This window comes from Saimiri boliviensis, chromosome 1 (assembly GCF_048565385.1).
Source record: "Saimiri boliviensis isolate mSaiBol1 chromosome 1, mSaiBol1.pri, whole genome shotgun sequence".
Classification (NCBI taxonomy): Eukaryota; Metazoa; Chordata; class Mammalia; order Primates; family Cebidae; genus Saimiri; species Saimiri boliviensis.
The window spans coordinates 33,187,527-33,208,615 of NC_133449.1; the positions used below are offsets into that span (position 1 = coordinate 33,187,527).

At 39.9% G+C, this 21,089-nt stretch overlaps 1 protein-coding gene across 6 annotated transcripts in view; it reads left to right on the top strand.

Moving 5' to 3' along the window:
- RASGRP3 (RAS guanyl releasing protein 3) overlaps window positions 1-21,089 on the top strand; it is a 133,332-nt gene that overhangs the window by 65,962 nt on the left and 46,281 nt on the right. For 4 of the 6 annotated variants that reach the window (XM_039462919.2, XM_074395795.1, XM_039462917.2 and 1 more), the window contains exon 2: window positions 17,665-17,797. The gene's annotated coding sequence lies outside the window, so the exon portion shown is untranslated. The other 2 variants (XM_074395782.1, XM_074395788.1) reach the window with 2 other exon arrangements.

The following is a 21,089-nucleotide window of genomic DNA, read 5'->3' on the forward strand; positions in this document are numbered from 1 at the left end:
TTTCCTCTTAAACCTACTAAGAGATAAAAGGCACATAGTGGGATGGTAAATGGTAATGTCACTTGGTCTCAATTTGGGGAGACAGCAGCAGGTAGTAGAGGCTTTGGGGAACTGAGAGTCAGTCAGTTGCTTCTCAGCTCCATCCAAATGTTGCTTCATGGGAATGCAGCCCTAAAATTAGCAGAACTGATTTTTCCACAAGAATCTAGAAAACTGGATTTTTTTTTTTTTTGAGACGGGGTTTCGCTCTTGTTACCCAGGCTGGAGTGCAATGGCACAATCTCGGCTCACCGCAACCTCCGCTTCCTGGGTTCAAGCAATTCTCCTGCCTCAGCCTCCCTAGTAGCTGGGACTACAGGCGTGCGCCACCATGCCAAGCTAATTTTTGTATTTTTAGTAGAGACAGGATTTCACCATGTTGACCAGGATGGTCTTGATCTCTTGACCTCGTGATCCACCCACCTCGGCCTCCCAAAGTGCTGGGATTACAGGCTTGAGCCACCGCGCCCGGCCGAAAACTGGATTTTTAAAGTAAAAGTTCAGATTTGTAAATTTTCACAATTAATTCAAAAGTTTTGAAAGTTTGTTAGAGCCAGTCCTGTGTGGACCTAAAAATATATATATATGCATCTAGGAGCCAAATCTGTTTATAAGCTGTAGATGCCGAGTGAAGTAGAACTTACCAGCTTGCACCGTCCTCAATTTGTAGAAAAGACGAAGACTCTTGGTTCATTATTTATAAGTCTTTAAACAGGCTTTATCAGATCTCTTTTTATCAAAAGAGAAAAACATTTAAAAAGAAAGGCATTTGAGAACAATATTTATAGTGTGTGACTAGAAATCGTACTCTTGCATTTCATTCCTATAGCATCACAGCCAGAGTCCTTGGGTTAATATGGAATGCATGATTTTATTTTAGGATCCACAAGGACATTGACGTGAGCTATGGCTGATGTCAGGCTTATGGCATCTGTAGTCATCTTGCTGTGAATATGGCCCTTAATAAAGACTTCATTAGAATGATTCAGATAGGGCCTTTGTTATAACAAAGATACGGGGATTTGGATATATGTAGATGACATATAGAATTTTCTAGTTATCAAAAAATAAATGTTTGGGCCGGGCACAGTGGCTCACACCTGTAATCTGAGTACTTTGGGAGGCTGAGGGGTGGGTGGATCACTTGAGGTCAGGAGTTCGAGAACAGCCAACATAGTGAAACTGGCCAACATAGTGAAACCCTGTCTCTACCAAGAAATACAAAAATTAGCAATGTGTGGTGGCACACGCGTGTAGTCCCAGCTACTCAGGAGACTGAGATGGGAGAATCACTTGAATCCAGGAGGCAGATGTTGCAGTGAGCCAAGATTGTACCACTTCACTCCAGCCTGGGTGAGAGAGTCAGACCCTGCTTCAAAAACAAAACAAAACAAATGAAAAACAAACCTGTACTCCCATCATATTGCTTTAAATGCATAAAAGCAATACGTTTTGGGTCTTGAGTATTTCTTGACGTTTCAAGTATAGATACAGCTTTAGATATTTCGGCATTTTTTTCCCTACTCGTTGATTTTTTTTTTTTAATGGTAGCTTTTTGTCTTTTCTCCCAATTCAAGTATATAGCAATAAGTTAAGCTGAGATTTATAAATTTTCATTTCTATTTTTTCTGTTTTAATATAATAAAATAATTTGTGTTGCATTTAGTAATATAGAAGTATCTTTTTACCTAAATGCTTGCTGAATACTTTCGAGTTTTGCATGATTAATAGTTAAAGGGTGCTAAGATAATTAAATAAATATATACATGCTCGGTTTCATGAACTAGAAATTAGAAACAAAGTTTGAGAAGAAGCCGCTAGAAATGAGATATTGCGGTGAGATAAAGATTGACAAGGGTCTAAAACTGTGAACTTGCAGACTTGTGAAGTCCCCACGAGTGACCACAGAAGCTGATGAGGTTCTCTCTTTCACTTTAGCCCCAGCTTGGTTTCACTTACTATTTCAACTCTTGGCTATCCTTATTATGACTAGTCGATATGTTAGCAAAACTTTTGGTGGAAATGTTTTTATATAATATCCACTCCTCAAAATGGTTTTAGGGACATTAATAACCTGACATGCATTTATTTTCATTCCACAGAAGAGTAAATGCAATGTCCAGACTTGGATTCCATTTCAAGATCCATTGGTACACTTGATATTACTGACATTTCTAAATGTATCTACTGAAATCTCCCGTTCTTTTTTTAAGTATATGTGCTGCCGAAGCAAGTACAGAAATCTCCCGTTATTTAACCTCTTTGTGGGGAGATAGGCATCTTTGTATTCCCTGGGTACTTCTTGTGTGTGCTTAATAAATACTTCTTAAAAATTAGACTGTAATCAATAAAGATATTATTGAATGGTTTGGGTGGTAGGCCCAGAGATAGGTAGTTTTTAACCTACCAAAATAATGAATAATACAGAGTAAGAAGCATATTATAGAATTTTCACTTACCAAAGGATGTACTAAGTCATAGTAGAAATGAGATTTAAACTAGTTCTAATTTCATGACATAAATCTCTAGCCTACGCTGCCTTTTCCACCTTCCTTTCTCCAACCCTTCTTTCCTCTCTTCTTCTCTTTCCTTCCTTTCTTTGCAAAATGGGTATATGTAGGTAAAATATATGTGGCTTACAAATTTGAGAGTGACAGAAATAGAAATCATTGCATCCCTACGTAGAGGGCACTTTTTGGTCCCTTACCAAGAAAATATTAACAGCAGCTAACACTCATTGAGGATGTACCATGTGCCAGTCAATAAGCCCTTTCCCTGTAATTAACTCATTTAGTTCTCATAACAACCCTACAACACAGACATTATTATTATTCTATCATATATATAAAGATACAGACACACAGTAAATTAACTTGCCCCAAATCACACAGTTAGAAAGTTTAAGAATCGATTTTGATCCCAGTGGTCTGGCTCTAGAGTCCAGGCCCTTAACCACTGTACTCAGAAAAGAATTCATTAAAGAATGAGTAAAATAGGAGCCGCAGTGGCTCAGGCCAGTTGTCCTGGTGCTTGAGCAGGCGAGGCTGTGCTTTCAAGGCCAACCTGGGCAACATAAGAACCTCTCATTCATTAAAAAAAAATTTTTTTTATAAAGAATGAGTAAAATGTGTAAGGCCCACAAGAAAGTACTACATTGGGTTATGTCACATGGCTTTCACAGAATCTTTAGTTACGATATACAGAACATAATAGTCCCTCTCTCCCCTTCAAAATGTTTTTGAGTGAAAGAATGAACAAATACATACTTTAATCCCAGCTTTAGGACCTCACCATGCTTGTGAGCATTCCTGCTTTTCTACGCCTCCCTGCCTTCAGTGCTGTGTTCTCCTCCTTCTCTCTGACCAATGTGTCCCTGCTTGTGCATAGCTCGGTTCTATGAGTCACCTTGCTTTTACCTCTCAACTCTTTCATGCTGCCCCATGTTGTAACTTCTGTCCATGTGTGCCCACCTCTCTAGATCCTCAAGCCTCCGAGATCACAATCTGTGCCTGACATGTACTTGTACCTCTGCCATGATGTTAATCATAGCGTCTGGCACAGAAATAAGTGTTTATTCAACAGATGAGAAAGTGACTGAAGAAGTATTCACTGTAATTTTATCCTCTTGAATAATCTATAATACTAAAAATTGGGAAGCATATCTTGAAATTCCATTATGGGCCTGCTAATATAAAAGGAATAAAATTATTCAATAATCAAAAGAGAAACATCAAGACAAGAATAAGGTTAGACCCATCCCCAGCCCCCCTCCCATTTCTGACCTCTGTCTGGTCCTCTCCTAAGATTCATCCCGTCCCTGGTCCTAGTCCCATCCTGGACAGTGAACCCCTCCCTAAGGCGAGCCACCTATCTCCCTGGCCTTGTCCAGACACCTAATCCTCACTCTATATAGTAATTAAAACCCTAGTTTTTGGCCAGACATAGTAGCTCAATCTCAGCACTTTCGGAGGCCTAGATGGGTGGATTGCCTGAGCTCAGGAGTTCAAGACCAGTCTGAGCAACATGATGAAACCCCATCTCTACCAAAAATACAAAAATTAGCTGGGTGTGGTGGTGTACATGTGTGGTCCCAACTATCCTGGAAGGTGTGGGAGAATTGCTTGAACCTGGGAGATGGAGGGTGCAGTGAGCTGAGATCATGCCACTGCATTCCAGCCTGGGCAATGGAGTGAGACACTGTCTCAAAATAAATAAATAAACAAGCAGACAAACCCACCCCTCAGTTTTGGGTGTGTCAATGCACAATGTTAATTTATAGCGAAATCTTGGCATTTTAAAAAATCTGAAATATTTACATAAATGATTTGACCCAAATCACTTGTAAGGGTCAACTGATCAACTGATTTGATCACCTATGTCTTGAACTATACTCAGAGAATTACAGCTGCATTAAGATATCAAATCCGAAAAAAAAGGATAAGATTAGAGAAGAAAATTAAAGAAGAAACCAATTTGAAATTTAGAGACCATGTCAGAAGAATACGATAGCAGAGAATGGTAGTCATGTAAAGTTATTAGGCAGGCTGGGCATGGTCAGGAGATTGAGAGCATCCTGGCTAACACAATGAAACCCCATCTCTACTAAAAATACAAAAAAATTAGCCAGGAGTGGTGGTGTGCACCTGTAGTCCCAGCTACTCCAGAGTTTGAGGCAGGAGAATCGTTTGAACCCAGGAGGCAGAGGTTGCGGCGAGCCAGGATCACACCACTGCACTGTAGCCTGGGCAACAGAGCGAGAACACACACACACACACACACACACACACACACACACACACACACAAAAGATATTGGGCATATTTTTGGGCTACGGGCTAAAAAAATACAGTCTTGTTCTTAAACCTGTGGAGAGACCAATAGAACCATTCAGTAACATTTTACAAAGCTAAAGGAAGTCCGTATGCTGAGTGCCAAAATCCACCTGGAAGGGTGAGGAGAGAGGAGAAAAATTCTGGAAAAGTGGGTAGGGGATTGCCAAGCAGAAATATTGAGAAAGGAGAGACATTCAAAAAAAATAAATAATGTGTGCAAAGCATGGGGTCTGTGAAACCAGAGTTCCCTTTTACAGCGTATCACAGGTGCTGGAGGAAACAGGAAAGAGGAGTGAGGGAATGTGAGGGGCAGGATGTCTGTGCCATGGAAAGAACTTTCTATTTCTACATGACAATGGGGAACTGTGGAAGAATTTTGGAGAGAGGAGTTCTGCGATCAATCTGTTAATTTGGAAAGATTGGTTTGGCCCCAGGGGAGAGGAGAGAGAAACAGGAACTGAGAATCAATCTAGAAGTCTGAGAAGTGAGCCACTGCAGTGGGGCAGGGGAAAGGGGACAACAACTTGAACCCAGGAGAGGTGGTGGAGATGAAGGGCGGTGGGCAAAGAGAAGAAGCAACTGGGAGGTAGGTGATCAGACTTGGGCATGAGGGATGGCAAAGGAGGGTGCTGGGAAATCCAGGGTGAGTCCCAAGTTTCTGGCACGGAATACTCAGAGGCAGGTTGAGCCATAGACCAAGGAAGGAAATATAGGAGATACAGCAGGTTAAAAAAGTGAGAAGGACATATTCTCTATGTCTTTTATATTCTGCTTAATTCATTTCCAAAGTGACTGTACCATTTCACATTCCTACATATTCTTTAATTAAAACTATTTCAATGAGACATGGTTCATATACCATTAGAACCTACCCCTTTAAAGTGCACAGTTCAGGCTGGGCATGGTGGCTCACACCTATAATCCTAGCACTTTGGGAGGCTGAGGTGGGTGAATCACCTGAGGTCAGGAGTTTAAGAACAGCCTGGCAACATGGCAAAAATTTGTCTCTACTAAAAACACAAAAATTAGCTGGTGTAGTGGTGTGTACCTATAATCCCAACTACTTCGGAGGCTGAGGCAGGAGAATTGCTTGAACCCAGGAGGTGGAGGTTGTAGTGAGCCTAAATCACACGACTGCACTCCAGCCTGGTGACCGAGAAAGACTCTGTCTCAAAAAATAAAAATAAAATAAATAAATGCATAGTTCAATGGTATTTAGTGTATTCACAAAGTTCAACAACTAACACTATCAAATTCCAGAGCAATTTTATCACTCAAAAAAAAAAAAAAAAAAAAAAATGGTGAACCCACTGCAGTCACTCCCCATATCTGCCTTCCCTCAGTGTCTGGCAACCACTAATCTACTTTCTGTTGCTATAGACTTGCCTATTCTGGATGTTTTCTATAAATGAAGTTGTACAGTATGTGGCCTTCTGTGTTTGGATTCTTTCACTTACCATAACGTTTTCAAGGTTCATCTATACTGCAGTATGTATCAGTACCTTGTTCCTTTTTATCGTTAAATAATATTCCATTGTATGGAGATACTTCATTGTGTTTATCCATTTATCAATTGATAGATATTTGTGTTGTTTTCACTTTGGGGAAATTATGAATAATACTGCTATGCACATTTTTTCAATTCTCTTGGGTATGTACCTAGGAATGAATTTGCTAGATCATATGGTCACTCTTAAGTTTTTGAGGAGCTGCCTAGCTCATTTCCAAAATGACTGTACCATTTTACATTCCCACTAGCAGTGGGTGAGGGTGAGATATGAAAACTTACCCAAAAGTTAAGTAGAACTTGCCCAAAGTGACCTGCTGGCAATAGAAGAGCTAGGATGCAATCCCGAGTCCGCCTGTCTCCAAATCCTACTCCCTTTCTCGGCAGTTTGTGTGTCGCTGGTCTCTGTTTGGTTTGGAATCATCAATGTAGATAGAGGTGGTAGTTGAAGCCACTCCTGTGGATGAGTTCAGTGTGGAGACGTGATAACCATTGGCAGTTTAGAGAGTCAGCAGTAGGAGAGGAGTATGCGGATGAGACTGAGAAGATATGATTAGAGGCATAGAAGAAAAACCAGGGAAGAGATGTTGCCAGGAAAACCAGCCAAAATGAGAATTTAAGGGAGGGTGTGGCCAAGAATTACTACAGTATGGCTGAGCCTTAGCAGAAGAAGAGAATGAAGAGAGCTTAGCGGGTATAATGACTTTTGCCAGAGTAGTTTGAATGGAGTATGGGGCCCAGAAGTGGAGGGGGAGTTAGATAGAGCTTGATTTTGGTGGTCTGAAGAGAGAACCAAATAGAACCAGCAATTCTGTTTGGCTGTGAAGGATGAGAGAGATGGCCGGTAGAGGGTTGCTAAATGTTTGTTTGTTAGTGTTTGGTTTTGGCCAGAAGACACCTCACATTTACTTACTTACGTAGAGGAAATTCAAGGGGAATTACAAGCTAGAGGAAGGAGACGTGATAAGACGCATGAACTCTAGGCAGTTACATCAAGAAGCTGGTGAAGAGAGAAGAAAGACAAGGTGCTGCTGGGCGCGGTGGCTCAAGCCTGTAATCCCAGCACTTTGGGAGGCCAAGGCGGGTGGATCACGAGGTCAAGAGATCGAGACCATCCTGGTCAACATGGTGAAACCCCATCTCTACTAAAAATACAAAAAATTAGCTGGGCATGGTGGCGCGTGCCTGTAATCCCAGCTACTCAGGAGGCTGAGGCAGGAGAATTGCCTGAACCTGGGAGGCGGAGGTTGTGGTGAGCTGAGATCGCGCCATTGCACTCCAGCCTGGGTATCAAGAGCGAAACTTCGTCTCAAAAAAAAAAAAAAAAAAAAAAAAAAAAAAAAAAAAAAAAAGACAAGATGCTGTTTTTAGGTGTGGGGGGTGCAGACACTTTCTTATGGCAGGTCAAGGGAAATTAGTTCACTCTGGACTTCCCTTCGTTTGTCTTAATTTGCTCGCACCTTAGTAAATTACAATTGATTAATTCCTCCTTTTATAACCTACCAACAGCATCCTTGTTCTCATTCCTTGGGCTCCTCTCTTTCCCTATTTTTTTTTTTTTTTTTTTGAGTCAGAGTCTCCCTCTGTTCTCTTGCGACCCAGGCTGAAGGCAGTGGCACCATCTTGGCTCACTGCTCACTGCAACCTCCGCCTCTTGGGTTTAAGGGATTCTCTTGCCTTAGCCTCCCTAGTAGCTGGGATTATCAGCACGCGCCACCACACTCAGCTATTTTTCTTTGTATTTTTAGTAGAGATGGGGTTTTACCATGTTGGTCAGATTGTTCTTGAACTCCTGACCTCAGGTGATCCACCCACCTTGGTCTCCCAAAGTGCTGGGATTATAGACGTGAGCCATCAGGCCCCGTTTTCCTCTAACTCTTTAACCTTTACTTTATGAAAGGTAGCTGCTTCTCCCTCTATCTTTCTTTCTCATTCTCTGTTGCTCTAGATCCACTAATGAGTCCAAAATACCCATCAAAAATCCTACTTTCTAGGAGTTGCGCCATTTCTTTCTGAAAGCTAATCTGGCATGCTAATGAACCAGTCTATCAAGCTCTAAAATTCTTAAGAACGCCCAAAGTTCTCTTTAAGGATTTTGACAGGCTGTTTCTCCTATGTAAATCTGTTATTAATCCATTTATAATATTGTTGAATAAAAAATGTATTGGACATTTCAAATAACCACTTTACAAATTTAGTTGGGAACATTTCACAATTTTAGGATTTCCTTTTTTCTCATTGTGATTTACACTCTTCAAACATTTTTGAAATGAATTTTTTTTGTTCTGTTGAGGAAGGCAGTGTAGTAGTATTTATCCCGTGTCAGAGATGATGAAAGTGAGCCTTAGAGAAGTTAAAGGGACCTAAGGTATTACATAATTTTTTTAGCCTCTTATATTTTCTTTCTTTCTTTTTTTTTTTTTTTTTTTTTTTAGGTATGGACTGTGATTTCTTTTCAGGAGTAAGGTGAAATTAGTTGATGTCTTAGATGGGAGGAAGACAGATAACGTTGCCTCTTGAGATTTGCTTTTCTTTTAGGGAAAAGAAGAACCATTTGCTGCAGGAAAAACATCTGAAATAAAAGGAAATGACAAAGTCATTAAGTGGAGCCTTCTAATTATGGGCTTCAAGCTGTATAACTTTATTTGAGAGCACAGAAATAATTTTAAACATACTGTTTTTTTTGGTTCATGTACTTTACTGTTAATTGATTCCAATAAAAAGTCTCGTTCCAAATCCCTGATTTCAGAAGTAATTTCAAACTGAGACTTCACTGTCCCATAGAAGAGTAGTGTAAACCTGTGGGTTTCTAAATAGGAGCAAGATGTTTTCACTTATATAACATAGTACAGTTTCTCTTAGAAAAGAGAAATTCATATTACATCTTCAGTATCTGTGTATACAAAGTTAGTGTCTGAATGGTAAAGGAAATCTATTAAAGCTTATCACCATCAATAGTGAAACTGAATAAGAAAATTAATAAAAAGAAAGCAGCATTGTGCAACCCCTATGCTTTTTGTAATGCTTTCTTTAATTTGTGCCTTTGAAAAAAATCCACAGATGGTTCAGAACTCAATATATACCCACCTGACCCCAATCATTTTCTCTGGTTAGCTTTATTTATTTGTTTGTTTGTTTGTTTGTTTATTTTAAGATGGAGTTTTGCTCTTGTTACCTAGGCTGGAGTGCAATGGCACAATCTTGGCTCACTGCGACCTCCGCCTCCTGGGTTCAAGCGATTCTCCTGCCTCAGCGTCCTGAGTAGCTGGGACTACAGGAATGTGCCACCATGCCTGACTAATTTTGTATTTTTAATAGAGATAGGATTTTTTCATGTTGGTCAGGCTGGTCTCGAACTCCTGATCTCAGGTGATCTGCCTGACACAGCCTCCCAAAGTGCTGGGAATTACAGGCGTGGGCCACTGTGTCCAGCCCCTCTGTCATCAGCTTTTAACCTAAATATTATTGTCTCACATGTGTTCTTACTCATTTTTCACATAATGATAATTTTTTTGAAAGCAAATTGCATATGTCTATCCTATGCCTAATTCTGGAATCATGTTCAGATATTTCCAACCACCTCACTGTCTGACACTATTAAACTTAGCCTGTATTTTCTACTGTAATTTTGTGACCCATAAGGCTTAGTATCTTTCCTGTCGAGAAGGCTTCCTAGATCTCCTTGGGTGGAATTTGGTCTCATTTTCATGCTCCCACAATGCCCTAGGTGTCTGTCTCTGTCATCAGACTTAATGGACTCATTGGTTTATAATAACTGATTTGTAATATATCTCCTGTATGGGATTGTGTGCTCTTGAGAATGGGCTCTCTACATCTTTAGCCTAAGTGTTGTGTTTAATGCTTAATAGACAATAAATGTTGGCTTTTGTGCCCCAACCAAACTAATGCCTTTCTCTGAGAACCTGGGGGTCCATTTAAAAGCAGTCTTTCATTATGTTAGTGCTTCTGGCTGCATGCCTGTGTAGCAACTTAGAATTCATGTTTTAAAATCCTTTCCCCTTGTTTTTAGCGACAGTCAACTTCCACTTCCAGCCTAGAGTGATGGCAGTTTAGGAGAGATTTTGCAGTCCAGGCTATGCCTTCTGTTCACATTCTCTTGCTTTTTCTTTCTGTGTAATGTCTTCATTCCCTTGGAGCCTCCTTTGTGTAGATTCTATCCTTGGAGATTGTTTCCTGGATCCAGTGGGATGATCCCTAAGAATTTTACTTATGCAGTTGTTAAAAATGCCTTCTTGTTCATAGCAGGCGCATGAGACACCAAGTACTAAACAGAAGTCAATAACCAGCTTAGAGCTCACCTCACAAGACCTCATTACATTTTATGGTAACAATTAAGTAACAAGCGAGATTTAGCTGAATTTTATTTATTGCTGGATTGCTGGGAGGGGCCTAGCCTCCCAGAGTTTCCTGGGGAAAAACCTCAACACAGTGACCAACATGAAGAGTACCTAAATGATTCCTTCTCTTCCTCCTCCATATCACCACCACCACCACCATCATTATGATCATCATCAAATCCACTCTGAAGTAAATGGAACAACAAAGGATTAAGGGAATGTGACTTTATTTCAGGGAATTTGAGATCAGGTACTTCCAGAGTATTAGGACCACAGACAGGATTCTTAGGAATATACTATTGGCTTTTTCGGGAGAAGAAAATATTGATCTTTAAAAAAATAATTTTTCCAATGTTTAAAATTTTAAATTTGGAGGCTCAAGTTTCCTGGTTTCAGGTTTTACTTTGGGATATTATTTAGAAAGTGAACACTCGAATTGCCATAGTGGTCTTAGCACTGCAGTGTGGTTGAATGTGTCCATCTGGAAGCCATCCAGCTACAGGTATCTGGAATGTATATGTGTCATTTCCCTTCTATGTTCAGCTGCAGCCAAATGCTAGGAAAATACTCCTTTGGTGGGACTGTGGATTTTTTTGATATTTATTACAAAAGCTTCTCCAAGATTCTGATTTTTCGTTCATATGTCAGATAGCTGTAAATATGTTAGATTGGTTGCCAATATTAAATACCAGTAACCAAGAAAACATAAATAAAATGCAGTTAAACCTTACTACTTGTTACCAGAAAATGCAATGAGTCCTTGTGAGATGAGCTCTGAGCTGGTTATTGACTTCTGCTCAGTACTTGGTACCAGTGATTGTCTGAGTTGCCAAGCTTGCCGTAATAGCGAAGGTTATTCATTTTCAGACAATAGGACCAGTGACAGAATGCTATGAGCCAAACACAGGGAATAGTAAACCTTTGTTCTAGACAATGTCTAGAAATTGTTCTAATGGGCAGGACTTAACAGCAGCTAAAATTTTTGTGAGTAGTAGAAAAACAAATTTTTGGAATAGGACTTGGCTTTGCAACTTAGCTAGTAACATGGTACTGGACAAATAATTTAACCTCTCTAGGCCTCTATTTCCTTATCTATGAAATGGAGATAATAAGACTTGGTTATGGAAGTGTTATAAGATTTATAATATAGATAATTTTTCCAGTGTTGTATCTGTCACATTACGTTGCCACCAATAAATGGTATTTGTAGATGCTGTTATTACTTCATTTTCTAAAATCCAGCACAGTGTTGATTATTAATTCCCCATTAGTGAAATCTCTTTTCAGGATTAAAAAAAATTTTTTAACCCAGGAAAATCCTATTACTATATTAAATAAACACATCCAATCCAAGAATGACAAAAAATACTTTAGAGTTGAAAATTACAGCATTAACTCTGGCTCATTCCTACTGTCATTGTTAAATAACCTTTGGAGATATTGCTTCACCATCCATAAATATGGGGGACTTTAGTCTTCACGTCATCAGTTGTGGTTCATTTACGATGAATGAATTTTGCTGTAAGCACCGGGCCCATTTCTTATATTTGTACTATCCCAGCAGGTTTGTGATAGAAACAAGTTTGACAGTGATGATAGTGTGACTTTCATGGAGCACACTGGGAAGAATGCCTGATTGAAGAAACTAAAGTAGAAAGAGAAATTCAAGGAACAGAGGAGTGAACTTAAAAGGAACGAGAAGGAAAATTTAAACAGAAAGAAGACCAACACAGAAATAACCAAAGAATTTCAAATATAAAGAGTAAACTGAGGCTGGGCACAGTGGCTCATGTCTGTAATCCCAGTACTTTGGGAGGCCAAGGTGGGCAGATCACTTGAGGTCAGGTGTTCAGGACCAGCCTGGACAACATGGTGAAATCCCATCTCTACTAAAAATACAAAAATTAACTGGGCATGGTGGTGCATGCCTGTAATCCCAGCTACTCTAAAGGCTGAAGTAGGAGAGTTGCTTGAAACTGGGGGGTGGAGGTTGAAGTGAGCCAAGATCACGCCACTGAACTCCAGCCTGGGTGACAGAGTGAGACTCAGATCATGAGAGCATTGGAGAATATGAGTGGCAGGGCAGAGATTCAGAAAGCCTGGTGGGGAAGGTGGGGATCATAAGAAAGGTAGCTCAGGTGGTAGTTGCTGGAGTAAAATATTTTGAATCAAATCAAAGGATGGAAGAGAAATGATTTTCTTTCTGTTGTCCAGGCTGGAGTGCAGCCACGGAATGTTGACTCCCTGTAACCTCCACCTCCCAGGTTCAGGTGATTCTCCTGCCTCAGCCTCCCAAGCAGCTGAGATTACAGGCATGTACCACCATGCCTGGCTAATTTTTATATTTTTATTCGAGACAGGGTTTCACCACATTGGCCAGGCTGCTCTCGAACTCCTGACCTCAAGTGATCTGCTCACCTCGCCCTCCCAAAGTGTTGGGATTAGAGGCATGAGCCACCAAACCCTGCCTGTTTCTCTTATTATTTCATTTCCAATGATATCTTAACGGCCAAGCAAAGCTAGGTGAAATGGGATTTGGGATCTGTGCCGTGGTGAGGACACCACCTAACAAATGCCAGCCTTGTTTTAGTTTTGAGGCTCACACATATGGAAAGTGTGACTAGACCATAACAATAGAAACTCAGAATTGCTCCTTCAATGCAGGGGAGAGTTCCCATATACATTGTTCCAGAAGTTATCTGAAATAATTTTAGAAACATGACATGGTGGGTTATACAATAGCCCAAAGAACAAGAAACACTAAATTTCCTCTCAAAAAATAAAAATAGGCCGGGCGTGGTGGCTCAAGCCTGTAATCCCAGCACTTTGGGAGGCCGAGGTGGGTGGATCACAAGGTCAAGAGATCGAGACCATCTTGGTCAACATGATGAAACTCCGTCTCTACTAAAAATACAAAAAAAATAGCTGGGCATGGTGGCGCGTGCCTGTAATCCCAGCTACTCAGGAGGCTGAGGCAGGAGAATTGCCTGAACCCAGGAGGCGGAGGTTGCGGTGAGCTGAGATCGCGCCATTGCACTCCAGCCTGGCTAACAAGAGCGAAACTCCGTCTCAAAAAAATAAATAAATAAAAAATAAATAAATAAATAAATAAAAATTAAAAAATAAAAACCCCAGAAGAATTGAAATATCAGCATTCTACTCTTGACAGAAATAATCCTGATAATTCTGGTTCCTTTCTTCGATTTTCACAATGGCTTTTGTACGTTTTCTCCTTGATAAACCTCAGAACTGTATCCATCATACCTTTTGGCAGATGACCATGTGTCCTTTTTAGAGTAAATGAAAGTTGCCAGACAGAAACTTCCTTGACTTCCTTCCATAAATATGACAAGTTTACCTATATTGATGCCCTTTTTTGGGGTCTCTCCTGCTATTGCATTGAAAGAAGTGGTCGTCGTCTTTATCCATAGTCATTCCCTCCACCTGCACGTGGATCCCTTACTCTTGTCCTCCCAGGGGCCATGTTACATGAATTAACTTCTCATTCTACTGCCCCTTCCTCCAATTCTTTTTCCCTGCTAATTCTTAGCACTTAAAGAAGCTCAGGTCTTAACTAAGAAGTCTGTAATAGATATCTAGAAGTTAACTCAACAATTCCCCTTCATATGATCAAAGGGAATAATGTAAAACAAAATTTCTCCTTGGAGTCTTAAGCATCTATAACTCAGGACCACCTAAGTGAACTCATCGTTTTCCTCCCACAAACTTGCTTCTCCTCCCCCCCACTCTCAATTTCTCATTAGCAGGGGAGTGGCACCATGACCCAACCAAATATCTAGCTACAAATCTAGGAATTATCTTTGAGTTCTGGTCATTTCCCATAGCCAATGGATCAGTAAATCTTTCTGAATGTATTTTTTTTTTTTTTGAGATGGAGTTTCACTCCTGTTACCCAGGCTGGAGTGCAATGGTGCGATCTCGGCTCACCGCAACCTCCGCCTCCTGGGTTCAGGCAATTCTCCTGCCTCAGCCTCCTGAGTACCTGGGATTACAGGCACGCGCCACCATGCCGAGCTAATTTTTTGTATTTTTAGTAGAGACGGGATTTCACCATGTTGACCAGGATGGTCTCGATCTTTTGACCTCGTGATCCACCCGCCTCGGCCTCCCAAAGTGCCGGGATTACAGGCTTGAGCCACCGCGCCCGGCCTCTGAATGTATTTTCAAAAGAAATTCTGCAACCAGCCTCTTCTTTCCCATCTCCACGGACACATGCTGGTTTAGACAACCATCATCTCTTGCCTGAATGATTTTAATCAATTACTAACTGGTTTCACCATCCTCACTGTAGGTCTTTACTACAATCTCTTCTCCATTCTGCAGCTGGAAGAATCTTTTAAAATCCAGATATGGGCCAGGCATAGTGGCTCATGACTGTAATCCTAGTACTTTGGGAGGCTGAGGTGGGCAGATCACTTGAGGTCAAGAGTTCGAGACCAGCCTGGCCACAACATAAGGAAACCTCCATCTCTTCTAAAAATGCAAAAATTAGCCAGGCATGGTGTTGCATGCTTGTAATCCCAGCTACTTGGGAGGCTGAGGCAGGAGTATCACTTGAACCTGGGAGGTGGAGGTTGCAGTGAGCCAAGATCACGCCACTGCCCTCTATCCTGGGCGACAGAGTGAGACCATTTCAAAAACAAAAAGGAAGCATCCAGATAATGATCATGCCACCCTTCTTTCAAGCAATGACTTCCCACCGCCCTTTGGATAAAGTATATACTCCTTACTAAAGCTTATGCTACTGTCATGAGCTACAACTGACTTTTTAGTTTCATCTCTTGCCATAATACTTTGGTCAATCTAAATGTCTTTTCGATTTCTCATAATTGCCATCTTCTTTGTAAACCTAAAACTCCTCAGGCTCCTAGATTAAATTAGTACCCCTCCCTACCTGCTCTGTGGTCCAATAGGGTGTTCTATTGTAATTGTTCATTTAATTCTTTACTGCAGTGTAAAGGCAAGGATTGTGTCTGTCTTGCTTATCCATTTATTTTTCAATTCCCCAACACCAGTCCCTTCTACCAGCCACTCTAGTATTCTGTTCAGTGTCTGGCGTCTAGGACATCCTCAGTAAGTATTTGTCAAATAAATTAATTACCTTTCAGAGTTTTTATTATTTCATTTACTAAATTCAATCTTAATTCTCCTATGGTGTATCAGGTAATATAATCACAGCACTTAAAAAAAAAATCTCATGTCTGTAGTAATACAGGGAAATTAAGTTTGCATATTTCCGGAACAATGAATGCTGACATCTTTGGCATTAATCTTTAAGACTTCAAAGTTTGTAACAATTACCACTTGTTTTCACAAAGCATTAGTCATTTAGGGAAACCTCTTTGTCTCCATATGGAGGTCGTATTAATGTAAAAAATATATATATATAGTCATTTATGTATAAAGATAATGACTGCCATTAGCAGGGAAGGATATTCAAGATTTTTTTTATCTTGGAATAGAGATAATGTGATAGACAAGACAATCTTTGAAAGTTCTAATATGGCCAACATCATTTCAAAAGGATTTGTTGAATACTTACTAGTTATAATTCACCTTATAAATCCTACAATTACTAGAGCCAGGAGAAAGCTTCCTGTCATTTTGGCATACTTCCTAGACACCGTCTGGGAATTTAGTCTACAGTATCTCTCACGGTGATTACCTAACTTTGGCTTGAGAACCTTTGGGAATTGGAGTCCCTTGCTGGTGAGGCTGCCTGGCCCATTAATAGGTCCAACAGTGTCACCGTATCTTTTCTCTAAACGAACATCTCTCTTCCTGTCGCTTCCACAAATTGATCCTCCACTTCAGGCCTCAACTTAAAAGACTTTTAATATGGGAGGGGAAGGGGTAGTGTGGGTAAAGGGAAACCCTTACCCTGAGCACTCAGCGTTTTGCAGGCTCCATGATGGGTTCACTTCACGTGACCTCACTAACTCCTTAAACAATCTAGTAAAGCAAGCAGCATTATGGCGTTTGACTCAGAGATAAGTCAGACTTTCCCCCATTTGGTTACTAAGGTTGAAACGCAATTTTTTTTTTTTTTTTTTTTTTTTAATGAAGAGGTTCTGAGTCAAGAGGCTGGTATGCTAATTTATATCTGTTAATGAATAGTTGCCTGGAATTGGCTTCCTTTTGTTATTTCTGAAATTGAGAGCACAGTTCTTTTTGTCTTAGGCAACTTCAGAAGGATGTTTTTTGACAAAGGTGGCTTCACAAATCCTTTTGCTACATGAACATATCGTAGCCTTTGAAATCACACCCAACAAAACTCTATTGCCCTTTAAAAATAAGACTTCTCTTTTAGAAATAATTCCAACCCTGGTAGAAATTTAACTGATTATGTCCCTTTCAGACTTGGGAGAAATGTCTGTGCTGGAGAGCAATAATTTTCATCACAGCCAGAGAGTACCTATCAACACTACAGCGAGTCCTAAACAAACAGCAAGTCCTAACGTCCCCGCTGGGAGACTAAACAGCCTGCACTAAAATAACATTGACATTCATGTTGAGACAATCAGTAGTGATTTAGGGTCAGGGTTTCATGGTCACAACCGCAAACTGTTTTCAGGATTTCAACGTCAGTGTTTGGAAATTCTTAATGAGTAATCCACTTATTTATGCATGAAATAGTAGTTTATGTGTATAGAACTTGGTTTTGTTGCATATATGGGTTTTTAATAGGCTTCATTTTTTAAAAGGCTCACTTGATTAAAAAAATCATGTTACCAAATAACTATTTTGAATATTTGCCCTTGTTAATTGGTTTTTGTGGGTGAAGTTTAGACAAAATCTCAAATGGCATCTAACTCAAAGTTTTTGAAAATGCTTTAACACAATGTGGATTCTTTTGGGTTACCATTATCTCATTCTGTGTGGGGGTTTCTTTCCATTCTTTTGTCAGGTTCTCCAAAGTACTTATCATTCAGTTTGAACAAACCATTTCTACAGACTGCTTCTTCCATGCATTTCCCAGTGATGCTAATTGCCCTTGAAGTTCATTTGGATTTGGAACTCTATCTGTATGGAAACAACAGGTAAGTATTTCTTTAAATTGTTGTAAATTATGTAAGAATTTTCATAAAACAAATAAATATGCCTAGAGAAACTAAAAGAAACATGCTATGATGTTAATAGGAGTTATCTTTGGATGATGAGATTATGGGGAACGTTTTCCTTACTGTCCTTAAATAATAAGTGTACACTTAAATAATAGGTGCACATTGCTTTTGTAATAAAGAAGCCTTATTTTGAAAAAAAGGCAGTGGCAGACACAATAATGTCCACACATAGGAAATGAGATCTCAGGTAAATGTGCAGGTGACAGAAGGCAGAGCAGAAACTCAGACACATCTATCTACTGATTGCAGAAACAGATTGTAACCTGATAGCCCGGCCCACCTGGCCCATTACATGCCAGTTTCTTTGCAGATCAGAAATATAACCCTAAACATGGTGATGAGTCTTTGTTTCCAGGTTATCTCTAACCCCTTATGGGAACGTCAACACCTTCCCCAGACAGCTCAGCTGAATAATTTTGGTTTTGAATTGAGAAACCAATTTAGTCTAGGCCTATTTGTTCTAAGTAGTATGTCTACTGTTCAGTGAGTAACAGGATAAAAAAAATGACTGTATACACATGAAGGTAATCAAACTTGTTAATTGTTCAGTCTTGATACTAATAGAGCTTACATTAGAGAAGTCAGAGAAGTTCTACCTCAGCATGTCTTGGAAGAGGCAAGTTCTCATAATGAATATAGGCAGATACTATTAAGTTTAGAAAACTGGCAGAAATTTTTGTCCCAGTGATGTTTACTTAAAGCTGATCTAGTAAACAAACTTTTAAAAAGTCTCTTAAAAACATACAGTATCAGCTGAGCATGGTGGCTTATGCCTATAATCCCAGCACTTTGGGAGGCTGAGGTGGGTGGATCGCCTGAGGTCACGAGTTCAAGACCAGCCTAGCCAACATAGTGAAACCCTGTCTCTACTAAAAATACAAAAAATTACCTGGGTGTGTTGGTGGGAGCCTGTAATCCCAGCTACTTGGGAGGCTGAGGCAGGAGAATTGCCTGAACTTGGAAGGCGGAAGTTGCAATGATCCAAGATTGCTCCGTTGCACTCCAGCCTGGGCAACAAGAGCAAAACTCCATATTTAAAAAAAAAAAAAAAAAAAAAAAAGACATCTATACACATTCATATAAATACTCATATTCAAAGACAAACCTATGACAAGTTTTATTATATTCATTTCCTCATCCATTAGTCCACTCATTCATTAATTCAGTGAATAATTTTTGAATATCTTTTATGTGAGAAGCAAAACCTTGGGCATTAGGGAGTGACACCAGAGGACAAACACAAAAATTTCTGCAATCTTGGAGTTTACGTTAATAGCACTATAGAGATTAAAAAACAAATAAACAAGTAAAATATGTAGTTTGTCAGATGGTGTTAAGTGTTACAAAGAAAAATAAATCCATGAAGGGAGGTAGGGTATGCCAAGTGAGAGGTGGGTGTGAGGTGAGAGGTGCGTTGTTTTAAATAGGTCAGGAAAGGCCTTACAGATAAGGTAACTTTGTTAAAAGATGTGAGAGTTAGTTCCAGATGTCTTTAATAATCTGCTTTCACAAATCATTTGAGCAGCAGAATTGGGAGAGCTTGGATCCAGTTTCTCTGCTGTTTTTATTGAACACTTGAAATAACCCTTTATTTTATGTTCTAAGGGTGGTACCTTCAGCACAAGAATCTGTTCTTTCACAGAATGAATAGACGGCAAACATTTTTCCCCCAAAGTTACATGCCTGGTGAACAGACTCATTCCGATGTCACTCCAGTGCTCTCACTGAACGAATACAACCATACATATGATCATTAGATATTTTTTTCTGTTCATTCACATGTTTGTTTTCTGAAGTTGACTATGAGCCCATTGAAGGTAAGAATGGGACAATGATTTGTTCATCTTGGCAGCCTCAATGCCTAACCCAGTGCCTGGCATAGGTCAGGTGCTCAATGATTGTCAGCTGAATAAATAAAGTTTGAGAGTAAAGTAGACATTGACTTTAAACAGCTCATGAGATGAATCCTCAGTGGCTTCATTTATCTACTAAAACATCTAAAGTGGATAAATGTCTTACATCATGACAGTCTTCCTCCTGCTTCAAGTCCTGTGGGGACCTGGCATCAAGGACCTGCTGTGTAAAATAAAGTGATGATGTCTACCCAACAGTGATGCTTTTGAGTAAACAGCTGTAAGAGGTTATTTCCAATCACGTTTTCCCCATGACAGTGCTGGCAAATGGGATAGCTGTTATCCCCACATTTTCCTTCTACCTCTGTAACAGATAATCTGCCTAACATCTTTTTTCTGAGATGATGTGGAGGAGTGAGACCCTTGACACTAGTTTAGCAGGCAAAAGTATGATGGTTTGTGGTATCCATGCTTGTGGAAGTAAGAAGAAAGGGAACACAGAAGCTTTATTTTATAGTGGAGTCCTGATACTAGGCCTTCATAATTGTATGGATTGGGGCAAGTTGCCAAACCTCTGTGAATCCGATCACCTCACCTGTGAACTAGGAATAATTATTACTACCTCATAGCCTTGTTGTGAAAATCAAGTTGGATAATATATGCAAAGCATTTGGTATGGTGCATAGTACATAATGTGGGTGTTAAATAAATTAACAGTAGCATTTTTACCACTGCAAAGAATAATCTTACTCTCAGGCAAATAGAATTTTTTATAGTTGTTGAATATTTATATAATCACTGAGGATAATGTTCATAAATATATTTGTATTAAAAAAATTTTCTCTTACACATCCTTTATTAATATCAAAGTAACCAAGTAACATTTATAGTATTCTTGAGTAGCTTATCACTTAAGAATACTAGGAAAGATGGCCGGGCATGGTGGCTCACTTCTAGCACTTTGGGAGGCCAAGGTAGGTAGATCACTGGAGCTCAGCAGTTTGAGACCAACCTGGGCAACATGGCAAAACCCTGTCTCTACAAAAAATACAAACAAATTAGCCAGGCGTGGTGGTATGTGCCTGTAGTCCCAGCTACTTGGGGTTATAGGTGGGAAAATTGTTTGAACCCAGGAGGTCAAGGCTGCAGTGAGCTGAGATCACACCACTGCACTCCAGCCTGGGTGACAAAGTGAGACTCTGTCTAAAAAAAAAAAAAAATGATATGAAGAAAGTATAAAAGATTGCATCCAAAAAATTTCAGCTATGAAGTGAGATGATATATAACAGGGAACATTTCCATGGTCTCCACACACATCCATGCCCAGAAACAGCTTAGCAGGTATTTTGGCATCA